Consider the following 14,731-nt stretch of genomic DNA (forward strand, 5'->3'; position numbering starts at 1 on the left):
GTACAGAGTTTGGATTTGGATGTTGACCGTGACTGTAATAGGAGCTGCTTTAGCAACAGCGGTGAGTGGGCCGTGCAGCATCGTTCTCCCTCAACTCCCACCCCCAACTCGTGTTCTCCACAGTATAAAAACTATTAGGTGTCAAGTCCCCCTTTATTGGCCCACATATATACAACATTTATCTTTCTGGTTCTGCTCCCTCCCACTCATGACATAATCAAAAGTCCTTTAGCATCCAGTAATCAGAGTATTCATCTCCTTTCACTTTACCTCAGGACCTTTTCAGCATGGAGATGGCGGTGTTCCTCTTCAAGATTGCATACCCTCCTGCCTGCACTGATCACAGATATTGGTGTCAAGCAGGGGGAGAGAGAAGTGTCCAGAGGCTGTTCGAGCACTCTGCCTGATCATTAAGGAAGCAGTCATGGGGGTAAATGCCTTAGTGTGTAATGTGGTCACCCAGCCACATGGTAAAACTTACCAGGAAAGGTTAAAAGACCTTAATATGTATAGCTTGGAAGAAAGAAGAGACCGAGGGGATATGATAGAAACTTTTAAATACATAAAGGGAATCAACTCGGTAAAGGAGGAGAGCATATTTAAAAGAAGAAAAACTACCACAAGAGGACACAGTTTTAAATTAGAGGGGCAAAGGTTTAAAAGTAATATAAGGAAGTATTACTTTACTGAGAGAGTAGTGGATGCATGGAATAGCCTTCCTGCAGAAGTGGTAGCTGCAAATACAGTGAAGGAGTTTAAGCATGCATGGGATAGGCATAAGGCCATCCTTCATATAAGATAGGGCCGGGGCTATTCATAGGATTCAGATATATTGGGCAGACTAGATGGGCCAAATGGTTCTTATCTGCCGACACATTCTATGTTTCTATGTTTCTATGGTGGCAGTATATCTGTGATTTCAATGGGAGTTGTATAAATCTATAGTCCAGAACATTATATGAATGGTAGGTAAGTAAGCTAGTTCATTATAGCCATTTAATGCTAAAGAGGTTGTCCAGGACATAAAAAAATTATAATTGCAGAATCAGGGCATGTGCAAAAATAAAAATATTACTCACAAAATTGCTCCAGTCCGTCCATTGGTCTCTGTTGCCATCTTAGGATACAGAAGGTCCACATCTACTATGCCAAATAGGGTAATTCCAGTAGAATGGTCCTCTGCTGTAACAGACCACCGAAATATCGTAATGCAGATGTGAACCTTACAGTGATGACATTGACTACCTGCATGTGACCGCAGCCTCCATACAATGTTCTGACAAGAGGGTAGCTGCAGAACAGAAACAGAGACTGGTGGGAGCCTTGAAGTGGCGCAGTTTTTCTAGGTGGAATCCAAGACAAATGGACAGCACAGGAGTCGGGATACATTTGTAAAAAGTTCAAAGGCGTTAACCAACTGGTGTCCGCGGCTCCAAAAGCCCTTAGGCTACTTTCTCACTAGCGTTTGTGACATACATTCAGGGCTCTTAAAAGTGGTTCAAAACGGATCAGTTTTGTCTTTATGCATTCTGAATGGAAAAGGATCCGCTCAGAATGCAAAAGTTTGTCTCCGTTCAGTCACCATTCCGCTCTGGAGGCGGGCACCAAAACGCTGACTGCCTGACGAAACGGAGCCAAACTGATCTGTCCTGGCACACAGTGTAAGTCAATGGGGATGGATCAATTTTCTCTTGCACAATAGAATACGGATCCGTCCCCCATTAACTTTGAATGGTGTTCAAGACAGATCCGTCATGCTTATAGAAGACATAATACAACCGGATACGTTCATGGCGGATGCATGTGGTTGTATTATTGTAACGGAAGCGTTTTTGCAGTTCCAAGATGGATTTGCAAAAAACGCTAGTATGAGAGTAGCCTTACTCGGGTCCAATAAAAATAAAAACAAGGCACTCCTCCTTTAGCAGCAAAGTGTAAACTTTATTCACTAAACACAGCAGCAATGTGAGTCGTACTCCTCCTTGAAGGATCAGCACGAATCAAAGTGTTACAGCTTTGGTGCATAACATTTCTGCTTTATTGCTAAATGAGAAGTGGCCTGTTTTTTTTCAAAATATAATTTTCGGTAATATTTATTTTGTTATTTTAGCACCACCTCAGACAACCCCTTTTAAAGTTCATGTTTCTATACATACATGAAGAATAATAGTGTTGATGGAGCACCATAGTGCTCAGGTTCTCGGGCCGGATACATCAGGATGTTTGGGTGCTCTACCGAGCACCCGACTATAATGGAAGTCAATGGGAGAACCCGAGCATTAAACCAGGCACCCCCTGCTCTGAAGAGGTGAGGGTGTCAGGTTCATAGGAAAAGGTCAGAAATTGATGGAAACACCACTGAAATGGTTTGGGAACAGCATGGGGAGGATGTCTGGATGCATCTTGGACTCCCAGGTCGCTGCTGGGAACGATGTTGTCTGACTAGTATACCACTTTTGCAGACTGACAATAATACGCACCGAACCGAAGATAAAATTGATTTTAGAGGAAAAATTGTTAGGAAACATTTTTTCCTGTATATTTACTTGTATATAAGGCTACTTTCACACTAGCGTTTTTGCTTTCTGTTTGTGAGATCCGTTCAGGGCTTTCTTAAGCGGTTCAAAACGGATCAGTTTTGCCCTAATGCATTCTAACTGGAAAAGGATCCGCTCAGAATGCATCAGTTTGCCTCTGTTCCGTCTCCATTCCGCTTTGGTGTCTGTCTGCGGAAACTGAGCCAAACGGATCCATTTTGACAAACAATGTAAGTCAATGGGGACGGATCCGTTTTCTATGACACAATAGAAAACGGATCCTTGCTCCATTGGCTATGTTAAAAATAATACATACAGATCCGTTCTGAACGGATGCAGATGTTTGTATTATCTGAATGGATCAGTCTGATCCGCACCAAACACGAGTGTGAAAGTAGCCTAAAGTGCAAGTGCTGCCAAAAATTATAAGAAAGAGGTACTCCGATACAACCTGTATATCACATAAAGGAGGGCCTCATTCACATTGTGGTACAATTGTTCAGGTAGTGGGACTCATACACTCATAAAGCCTATGCACTAAGTGAAAGGGCTGCCAAAAATTACAAGGAACCGGCACTACAATACACCCTTTGTTACATATAAAGGAGAGCATCATACACAGCCTTGAAAAATTATGATTGATGGCTGACCCTGTAAAACATTATATGCGTGGGCCTGCAGGTGAGCTGACCCTGTAAAATATTGTAGGTGAGGGCCTGCTGGTGAGCTGACCCTCTAAAAAATTATATGCAAGGGCCTGCAGCTGAGCTGACCCTGTAAAACATTATATGCAAAGGGCATATATGCGAGGGCATTATATGCGATGAATAAGCATGTTGATATGATTGAAGAGGAGGATGAGAAAAGGAAGATTCAACCATATACCCTTGTTTGTGGTGGAAGGGGTGCATGGGAATACAGTGTATTCAATGCACCATAAAAGCCACATTTAAAGTACCTATGTTCAGCCGCTTTCCTCTGGTGGAGTAGAGAACTCATGGTCACTCCAGGCCTTGTTCATTTTTATAGCAGTCAACCTGTCAGCATTTTCAGTTGACAGGCAGGTACGCTTATCTGTTATAATGCCACCAGCAAAACTAAATACTCGCTTAGACAAAACGCTGGCGGCAGGGCAGGCCAGCACCTCCAAGGGCGTAGAGTGCCAGTTTGTGCCACGTGTCTAGCTTGGACACCCAGTAATTGTTAGGCACTGACGGATCATTGAGAACGCTTACACGGTCTGCTATGTACTCCTTCACCATCTTCCAAAATTTTTTCCCTGCTTGAGAAACTAGGCCGTGCATCAGGGTGAGGGTACTGCCGTGGAGTCATGAAACTGTCCCAGGCTTTGGAGAGTGTTGCCCTGCCTCTGTTGGAACTGCTATATGTTCCCCTTGTCTCCCCTCCTCGGTTGGCATAGGAACTACGGATTCTACCGCCAGTTTTTCAACAAGGATCTTTTGGTATTGCCCCATTTTGCTTGTCCTCTCCACCAGAGGAATGAGAGATGAGAACAACCAGTAATCCGTGTTGTCTTAAATGCGTATAACACGCGGGTCGCTGGAAAGGCAGCCTGACATGAAGTCAGCCAGAGTACCAACAGGCAAGACTTCACTGTCGTCTTTAGGAGGATGACTCTCAATCTCCTCATCCTTTTCCTCCTCTTCTGCTCACCCACGCTGAACAGATGGAATTAAACTTCCATGGGTACTACCCTCTGTAGCGGAGGCAACCGTTTCCTGCTCCTCCTCCTCCTCCTCCTCTTCTTCATCGTCCAATTCGCGCTGAGAAGACGAACTGAGGGTGGTCTGGCTATCACCGTGTGTAATGTCTTCCCCCATTTCCACCTCTTCACATGCAAATAGTCGTCCTTAATTGTAAGCAGTAAGCGTTTGAGTAGACACAGAAGTTGGATGGCTACGCTGATGAAGGCGTTCTCGCCGCTCACAATCTGTGTTGATTCTTCAAAGTTTCTTAAAACCTCACAGAGGTCAGACATCCATGCCCACTCCTCGCTTGTGAGGAGCGGAAGCTGACTGGAAAGGCGACGAGCATGTTGCAGCTGGTATGCCACTACTGCCCTCTGCTGTTCACAAAGCCTGGCCAACCTGTGAAACCTGGAGTCACAACGCGTGCTCACGTTGCAAAACAGCCGTTGAGCTGGCAATTTCAAGCGCTGCGGCAGCGTTGACAGACCGTCTGAAGCTGTCGATGACTTGCAGAAATGTGTACACACGCGGCGCACCTTCACCAGTAGCTCAGGCAAATTGGGGTAGGTTTTGAGAAACCGCTGAACCACTAAGTCTAAGACGTGGGCTAGACATGGGATGTGTCTGGACTTGACGAGCTCGAAAGCCGCCACCAAGTTACGGCCATTATCAGACACAACCATGCCTGCTTCTAGGTTGAGTGGCGAGAGCCACAGCTCAGTCTGGTCTCTTATTCCCTGCCACATCTCTGTGGCGGCGTGCTGTTTGTCCCCTAAGCATATCAGCTTCAGCCTGGCCTGTTGCTGCTTCCCCACTGCAGTGCTACAATGCTTCCAGCTACCGACTGATGACTGGTGCTGCACGTGGATAATTTGGAGGCTTAAGTGGGGGGTTGGAGCCACTAACGTAGGTGCTGGCGGAAACCCTGATCGACGTAGGACCCGCAATCTTTGGCGTCGGTAACACTTGTGCCCTCCCAGGATACGACTCTCTCCCAGCCTCCACAACATTCACCCAGTGTGCCGACAGTGAAATGTAGCGTCCCTGGCCGAATGCACTTGTCCATGTGTCCATGGTTAAGTGGAACTTCCCAGTAAACTGCGTTGGTCAGGGCACGTGTGATGTTACAGGACACATGTTGGTGTAAGGCGGGCACGGCACACCTTGAAAAATAGTGGTGGCTGGGGACTGCATAACGGGGGACGGCCGCCGACATCAGGCTGCAGAAGGCCTCAGTGTCCACAAGCCTAAATGGCAACATTTCCAGGGCCAGTAATTTGGAAAGCTGCGCATTTAGTGCTATGGCCTGTGGGTGGGTGGCTGGGTATTTGCGTTTGCGTCTACGTAAACATTTTCAGATGGACATGTGGCACTGGTAATATCATTGTCCACAGCGGACACTATTAAAAAGTACCATGGATGTCACAGATATTTTTTTGATGCGCACACTTTACACTGGAGATGTTGCTCAGCTAATGTCACTGTCCGCAGTGGATACAGTCTACAGAAAAAGTACCCTGGAGGTCACAGATATTTTAGTGATGTGCACATTTTACACTGGAGATGTGGTGCGGATAATTTAACTGTCCGCAGCGGCCTATTAGACGCTATTTAGCGCAGGATGCGCAAAAAATATTTATTGCTGCTCTGACACACAATAGTCCTTAAAGGGGTATTCCCCTCTTCAGTTTTAATACTTACCTTCGTCCAGCGCGACATCCACTTCCTGGATTCGGCTGGGCTTGAGTGACGTCTTCTCCCGGCCAGGCTGCGCTTGCGCAGAAGACTGAGGTTCTTCTCCAGGCCGGACCGCGCAATGTGCTGAACACTCACGCCGTGCATGCGCCATGGTGACTTATTCCTGGCCTATATAGTACAGAGCCAGCGTTCCTGGCTCTGTACTATACTGGCCAGGAAGAAGTCGTCATGGCGCATGCGCGACGGCGTGCGCATTCAGGACATTCCCCGGCCGGGAGACAATCTTCAGTCTTCTGCGCATGCGCAGCCCGACGGGATTTGACAGGAGAGGTGGCCATAACCAGGGGAGAAGAAAGACATTATCAGGTAAGCGGGTTCTTATTTTCTCAAGGGTGGGAATTGGGTAATAAAATGTATTTAGAAAAGTGATCACTGTCAAATCATTAACAGATTTAACAGTGATCATTAAGATGGGAATACCCCTTTAAAGGGACTTTTGGGTCTAATAAAAAATCTTCCAATAACACTCCCTATACTCTGTCCTTTCCTGTGCACAGCTCTCCCTAAGACTAAGCAATTTAGCGCAGGTTGCGCTACAAACATATATTGCTGCTGTCACACACACATTAGTCCTCACAAGGACTTTTGGGTCTCTGAAAAGTTTTTGTAATAAAAATCTTCCAATAAAACCCCCTATACTGTCTTTCCCTTCCTATGCTCAGCTCTCCCTGACCAAGACTGAGCCGAACACGTGTCATCGGATACTTTCTTGCACCCGATGACACGTTCCGGACAGCCAACTACTGTAATGCCAGTAGCCAACATGGCTACAGCATTACAGTGCGTGCCAGTACCCCACTGCACACTTATTGGCTGCATATCAGCCAATAAACGTTCGGGGAGGAGACTCTAGCATTGCATTCGACCACATGCGGTACTCGGCCAAGTACCGCCATGTGCCGAGCATCGAGAACCTCGAGCCGAACAGGTGTTCGGCCGAGCATGCTCGATCATCACTAATTAATAACTGATTAGACTATAGAACTTGCTGCTGTTATTGGTTGGCCTCAGACATATTTTGGTAGAAGCCACATGTAAAACAACATTGTCCGAAAATTCACTCGTCTCTTTAGCCTTTTGTATGCATTTTAGCTTAAATATCAGTAAAAAATACTATACTAATAAAACCTGATAAATTTAAAAACCTTCATTTTGCAAGAACCTACATTTTGCAGACTAAACCATGGGTTTCAGCCTGCAATTATTCAAACCCTTGCATTGTATCTAGTCCATTAAAGCCAGAAGGAGTGGAAGAGATATTTTGATAAGTGTGCTGCCTCCAGTAACCTTGGTGGCTGTTATCAAGAGGATGATACTATATCTCTTTCATTGGCAGAATTTCTTTTCTGTTTTGTTGCTGCGAAAAATCAATAGTTTCAGGCACAGGATGACAGAAGCATCACTTCAGAGCTGGTCGCGCCTGACAGACGTGGTCATTGGCTGCATTTACTTTCCTAGTCTGCTTTTACGCTTTCACTCTTTTTTTGCAGGATTTCCCTAGGTGGAATTTGAAAACCAGAGGTCAAGTGTACAAATAGTACTAGGTAGACAATGTCGTCTTCATTTACCTAGAGTGTTATTTTACGATGGACCCCTGGTGACAATGCCTTTTTTGTAAATTGGAACATTCGGAAGGGCGTCTGCAGTGGTTTATGATGTGTATAGTTCATGTCAAGTCTTGTATATGTCATCAAAATAATCTACGCTACCTGTCTATTCCGTCTGTGCTACACGCTCAACTTTCATTGTATCTGCTGTTATCTCCACTGACTTCTTGTCCGTGTTTTAATCAGACACCACAGAGAATACGTATCACATTAACTAGTTAATTCTCCTCCTTCCACTCTTGTGTCTGAATTCCTCTTTGTAGAGTAAGCAGCACTTGGAGAGGATGGTAATATAAATGACTGAGAACAAGGGGTCTGTAAATGTATATTCAGTCTAACTGCCTCCTGAATTATTTACAACTAATTTATCTGGGACTGCTGCTTTAATGCCTCCAGATCATTAAATCAGTAGTCCATGTTCAGGGGGAAGCACATTATCTTTCTGGGAGAAGTGAAGACACTGCAGTCTGCCTTCAACCATTTGGAAGATGGTTAACCTTTTGTGAGTTGACGTATAAACCGGTAGCGGTGCCATACAAAGAACTCCGTCTCAGCGGCATCGCTTGATTATCCTTTATTCAATCAGCAGAGTAATGAATGAATTGTATTACTAAACTAGTGTCACCATATGGGTGCATTCACACGACCGTATGTAGTTTGCAGTCAGCTAATTGTGGATCCGCAAGAAATATGGATGAGGTTTGTGTGACGTCCGTGTTGCATTCATTTTATTTTTTATTTTTTTTGGGCGCACCCATTGTAACAATGTTTATTCTTGTCCGCAAAATGGACAAAAATAGAATATGTTCTATTTCTTTTTTCTGGTCCGCGGAATGGACATACGGATGTGGACAACAGACGGATGTGCTTTCGGCATTTCTTGCATCCCCATTCAAATGAATGAGTCCTCATCTAAGGCTATACCATAGAAAGAGAAATACTGGCACTGCCTAGAGTCAGGCAGGAATGTCCATTATGAGACTTGTTCCACGACTTAACTTGCTGTGCTCAATGCCAAATAGAAGAAATTCACATAGTCCACAAATAGAGGAAATCCCACCAGTTGTGGTCTTTTATTGGCTTCACGGCAAATTAAAACACTGAGTAGGTATAAACGTGTCGGGCATTTAATCATAGGAACAGTTAAACGGATTGCAAGCTATCCTGTGATGGATACCAACTGCGCCCAGTGGGCCACATTCACTATAACTTGGACTGCTGGGTCTCTGTCACTATTTTGTCTAGCATTTTTGATAGAATAGAGAGAGAACGGAACGCCCAGCCCCATAGAAATGCCTATTCTTGTCTGCAATTGGACATGTTCTGTCTTTTTTGCAGGGCCATGAAACAGAAGTACACAGTGTGCTGTCCGCATCTTTTTCAGCCCCATTGAAATGAATTGGTCTGCATCCGTTGCGCAAAATTGCGGAACGGATGTGGACACAAATATACGGTCATCTGAATGGGTCGTTAGGCTGTTGTTCTCTCACCTGTGTCGGAAGCCTTGTTCTCACCTGTGTCGGAAGCCTTGTTACCAGTGTCCGTTGCAAATTCTGTTAAAGGGATTCTGTCACCCACGACCTCCCTATCCAACTGTCTGCAGACAGATATCTGTAGGGTCACCTGTTTAACACGCTGTTTTTCATTTTTCATTTTTCTTTCCCAAGTTACAATACTTTCTTAATATGTAAAGTAGGCCTTTGGTGCAACGAGGGCATCACCATTACTCTTGTTGCACCCATGGTCCACTCATTGCTGTGGCCAGCCCCTGCCTTGCTGCTCAACCACTGTCAAATCTTTTTCCACTTAACGATGATGCCTATGTATATTCATATCAGTATCCTGGCCAAATTGCGACTTAAATTATGATACTGTGAGTTTAGGTCTCTAAACTCAGTCAGGCCAGGAAATTCGGACGCATATGACATCCGTAATTCACATGTGTGGGACTGTCCTTGGACTTTAGTTTTCTTTGCGTAAATCAGTTCTGTCTTGGATATAAAAAAATTGTTGTAGTCAGAAAGGACAACCCTGGTAATTACTAAATTCTGGATTTGCCATTACTTTTAATTTATTTTGCAAAGCAAAATTTGTCAAATAAAATGCTGCTTGTTGGGCTCAGTAGATCTTTCATATGTAGTGTAATTGCTGTCTACTAAGGGCCTCAGAACTTATATGTCCATTATCCACCAGCAATATTTCATCCTCTTTTCGCTATAGACCACTAGATGGTCACCAATATATTCAGGATGCATAGAAGTAGTTAAGCAGGGAAAGAGAATGTACATAAAAAAACGAACAATATTTTTATTACATGTACATTGTAATAATAGTTTATATTAAATGCTCAGTTCATTGCATAGTAATGCTACTTATGGGATAAGCCCTTTAAAGATGTTGATTCTAGCTAAAGGCCCTGCATTTATGGCTCTTGACAAAACCTCAGACCCTTTTACCAGTCCACCAGTAATTGTGAGCCATGAGTGGGAATGTGTATCATTTCCTTCTTGTGCCCTAGTTAAAGGGGTTCTCCAGGACTTTGATATTGGTGGGGCATCCTCATGATAGGCCATCAGTATCAGATCAGTCGGGCTTTGACTCCCAGCACCCCCGTCAATCTGTTGTATGAAGAAGACCATGGTGCTTTGTGAGGCCATGCTACTTCACGTGCATCGGTCACCTGGCCTAGCGCACCTCAGTTCTATTCAGTTGAATAGGGCTGAGCTGTAATACCAATCACAGCCACTATCCAATGTACCGCACTGAGGAGGTCTGTAATGCGTGCTTCAGCTTCCTCAAATAGCTGATTTGCGGAGGTCGGACCCTTACCGATCCCATGACGTATTTTAAGGATAAGCCATCAATATGAAATTCCTGGTCAACCCCGTTAATAAAAGTGAGCTCTGTTTGCAGGACCACATCATGTTTAGGTCCTTCCCTTCCATGACTTTGTTACACCTGGATGTGGCAGCCCGAGGTTTGCGGGATTATAGAAAGAGCCGAGCAGGCTGTGCTATGCTGTTTCCATAGTACCTATTAAAGGGAATGGGAGGTAGGGAAGCCGTGTAGAAGAATGAGCTACACGATTTCAGTAACTTGTAAGATGCGGAAGCAATGTAGCTCGCACTGCTACACTATTTGTGTAAGGCCTCATGCACCCGCCTATTGTTTCCACATTCTTTGCAGAGTCCATGAATGTCATCCGTGTGCTGTCCGCATCCGTATGACTATTCTGCAAATTATGCATCCTGTTCTATTCTTATCTGTTTTATGGATAAGAATAGGCAGTTCTATTAGGAAAACAGTTATTTGAGAAAAATGGTGACCACATAATAAATATGGTCATGTGCATGAGGTCCAAGTCCTATTCAGTTATATGGGAGAAGCTGAAACTGCATAGCACAGACCACTCTGCTGTTTCTGCAGTGCGGACCACCTCTGGCTACCAAATCCATGTATCACACGGTTGGGAGGCATTCTAGAAATAAGTGCACATGTATCGAACGTAAGTGAGCGAGGTTAGTTGAGCCGCAATCTGCTCCAGAAATACGCCTCAGATTGATAAATGACCCCCTATATGTGTATATCTATCAATGATATATATTATATCATATAAAAACTATTACTGTAATATTTTACTCCTCCTTGACAAGACTACAAATCTGACTTCTTGTTTAGTTCCTTTTTCTCATTAGTCTCAATTAAAAAGTATATAACAAGTGTATTTAATATTTTTAGATAGTAATTATTTTTAACAAAAGACATTATGAGGCTTAATTTTCATTTTATTGTATAAGGTCAAATGCAAAGCTAATGTTCCACAAGGAGACAGAGATTGATAATCAGTAAAGAATGGGCCTCTAATGTGATTTATATCTATAGATTTTATGTCAGGTATGAAAAGTTGCTGTTCAAATTGTAAAGACTGATCCATTAGACCATTAGGAAGCACTTTGAAGCATTTACTACTTCCTTGGTTGCCTCTTTTTAGAAATCAGCCTTTCCATGTAACTTGCCGGATTATAATTGTATAAATTAAACACTAGATGGATTAGTTTGCCTTTTGTTGGTATTGCAGTCATTTTTGGTTATTCTGTTTAACCCTTCAGTTATCATTGCCATAAAAAATATGTTGGACCATAGTTGCACAGACTATTCTGGTTGTCTGAAGACATGGTCCCTAGGTCTTTATATAACAGAGTAGAGGTGAGAGCGGTATGTCTGAAGCTGTGCATACGTAAAGCTGATGTAATCGTTTCATGTAGACAGCATGATCTGCTGGCCAGAAATGATGATTTACTCATCTGCACGAATCACAGTCTCACCTGATGAACGAGCATTTCATTCATTCATTGGGTGATCAACTGCACCTTTAGTTGGGCAGATTATCTGGAGCGAGTGCTTGCAGGAACATCTATCCCCGATAATCTGCCCAACAATAGGGGCATGTAAACCCAGCATAAGTGCCCATTCACACAAACGTATGGCCACCGTACCAGTGTCGCAGACCGCAAAACACGGGCACAGATTGTGTGAACTACATGCTTCGGAGCCAATGGGAGGGCTTCCGACCTGTGCCTCAGCAGTTCACACACCCAGCGCCCATGCATTGCGGACCCGCTCTTTGTGGTCCGCAACGCACGCACAGTGGCCATATGGTCATGTGAATGGCCTTTTACTCTGTCCAGCCAGTGCTGATACTGCCCGACAGTTTAGGAATACATCTCTTAGCCAGTGGGAAGGGTAGCACCTGGTTGTCCATTTATTGTGGAGTAATAACAGAGGAACGGCACAGCAGTGGTTGGTATAAACGATTATTCATCTAGGTTGGTCAGCTGGATATTAGAATGTGTCCATCCTTCTGAATAGCCTGGCTCTGTGCCAACCATCTATAAAACCTATGATCGATAAATTACATACTACCTGCCAAAAACACACATGGAATCATTTATTAAGACTAACATTTTAGACGCCAGTCTTAATACCCCTGGACTGGTTCTTGATGCGCCTAAGTTATGTAGATATTTCCAACAAAATGACCCTCATTGGCCCAGAATATATCCAAATTAAAATACTAAATAGCCTTTAGCTATACTAATTCTGGTTTAGGCCTGGACTCATTCTTCTAAAAATTAAAATGTATTGGATTCCTCTAAAAATAGCACAGGGTAATGTCATATATCTCATAAGCTGTGTCTTCTGTGTGACATTATTACAAAAAAGCCTAAGTGACTTTAAAATCCCAGAAAAAACATTGATATATATAAAAGAAAAAAGTAGAAATAATACACCAAAGATTGGATAGCTTGGTAGCTATAAGTGCGGTGAATGTGGTTACTCACACGCTCCTCCGCTACATTAGTAACAGATCAGAGTGGCTGCTCATTCACTTACTTGCTGGCTGTTACTATGTTGTCAGTGTTATACTTATTTATCAACCAACAAATAGTTTGATCTAATCTAAGCCTCTCTGTGTCACCTACCGCACTATAGTACTTGGCTCGTTCTATTCTGAACTAGCCATTTTCTAATCATTTTTCCCATGCTATCCTCCGTTTGTTTTTACTAATATGCTTCAGTTTTGGGAACGCCTGCAGGTCGAACCCCTTACTTTATCAAACACCAATGTTTCCTGATGTTAAAACAAAAAACAGCGTTCCCCTGACATGTTTCGCCACATAAGTGACGTCTTCAGGGGTTAGGAGCTTGCAAATATGTGTGTAAGTTACGTAGAGGAACCGGCCGCATCCACGGCTGGTGCCTAACCGCCTTAAATCTATGCCAGCTCCCTTGCTGGCATAAATTTAGATAATTTTCTACTGGCATAGAAAATAATAAATTAGATGGGCTGCGCCTTCTACCCTGCCCACACCATGCCCTTTTTTTTTTTTTAGAGCTGGTGTACGTGGCGTTTAAGGGTAAGAAGTCACAGATTCAGCTGCAAATCCTATTTGCAACCAAATTTGTGACAGATGTACGCCAAAAAGCGGCATATATCTATTCATAACTGACCCCATAGTATATTCAGATTGTCACAATAGTCTGCAAATCCTTCTAAAGGTTCTGTATCTCACAAACTTCCACACAGTGTCACCGTGCAGTGACCTCTACAGAAATGATTGAGGCATACATGCTACTGCATCTAGCTGAATATAAATGTTTTTTTAATGTGATCTGTAATTATATTTTTGGCTTTAAAAGGGTATTCCCATCTGGGACATTTATGGCATATCAATAAGATATGCCATAGGTGTCTGATACGTGAGAGTCCAACAAGGGCCTGTGCCTGCACAGCTACTGCTCCATTCACTATGGGACTTACAAAAATAGAATATTGAGCTTGCTTGGCTGTTTCTGGGAGTTTCCTAGCAGTGAAAGGAGAGAGACCCAGATGTGCGGTTTGCTTTCCAGTCATGCTGGGGCCCTGTTCTGGGAGCTTAAAGTGGCCCTGAAAAAAAAATTAAGAAGCCCCATTGTGTAGGCCCAAAACTCACCGAAGGCAAGCAACAGAAAACGGAAGTAGGCATGACCAACAGAAGTAGGCAGGGCCAGCAGTAACATAGTGCATCACGACATACTACCCCAGTAGAGCCAAATACCACAGTGCAGCACAAAATACTGCCACCCAGCTGCAGAATTCAGGAGGGCATCTCTGGGCACTGGCCAGGTGCATGAGTACCTGGTGCACATAGCATTAAATAATGCCGAGAGCATCAGATCATTATGTATCCAGCCGATGGGTGGGCACCTGGGCATTGACCCACAAGGAAATTTCCCTGTAGATTCTATAGCCGGTCCTCTCATGTCCTTGAGATAGGAGCTGGTCCCAGAGGTGAGACCCACACCTGTTGAACATTTATGGCATATCTTGTCGATATGCCTTAAATGTCCAAGATAAGACAACCCATTTAGCAGCATTTATTTTATCATGAGACTGTATGCACACACAGGTTATGGCTATGTCTTTAGTATAGGTTTGATTGAGATATGTATCTTGTCATGTACCCATAGGTTTCTATGAACCAAATGTGTTTAGGCTAATAGCTGGGTGTAGTCTACACTACCCAATACAATGCAAAAGTGAGCCTCTCCTCCTGTAGCATAACTTGTTGAAAATGTA

The 14,731-nt window shown here is 43.7% G+C and overlaps 1 protein-coding gene across 1 annotated transcript in view; it reads left to right on the plus strand.

Annotated features, from left to right (window-relative positions):
• Window positions 1-14,731, plus strand: part of LRBA (LPS responsive beige-like anchor protein) — a 568,467-nt gene that overhangs the window by 204,583 nt on the left and 349,153 nt on the right. The gene's annotated exons all lie outside the window — the stretch shown is intronic.

Source organism: Bufo gargarizans, chromosome 1 (assembly GCF_014858855.1).
Source record: "Bufo gargarizans isolate SCDJY-AF-19 chromosome 1, ASM1485885v1, whole genome shotgun sequence".
Classification (NCBI taxonomy): domain Eukaryota; kingdom Metazoa; phylum Chordata; class Amphibia; order Anura; family Bufonidae; genus Bufo; species Bufo gargarizans.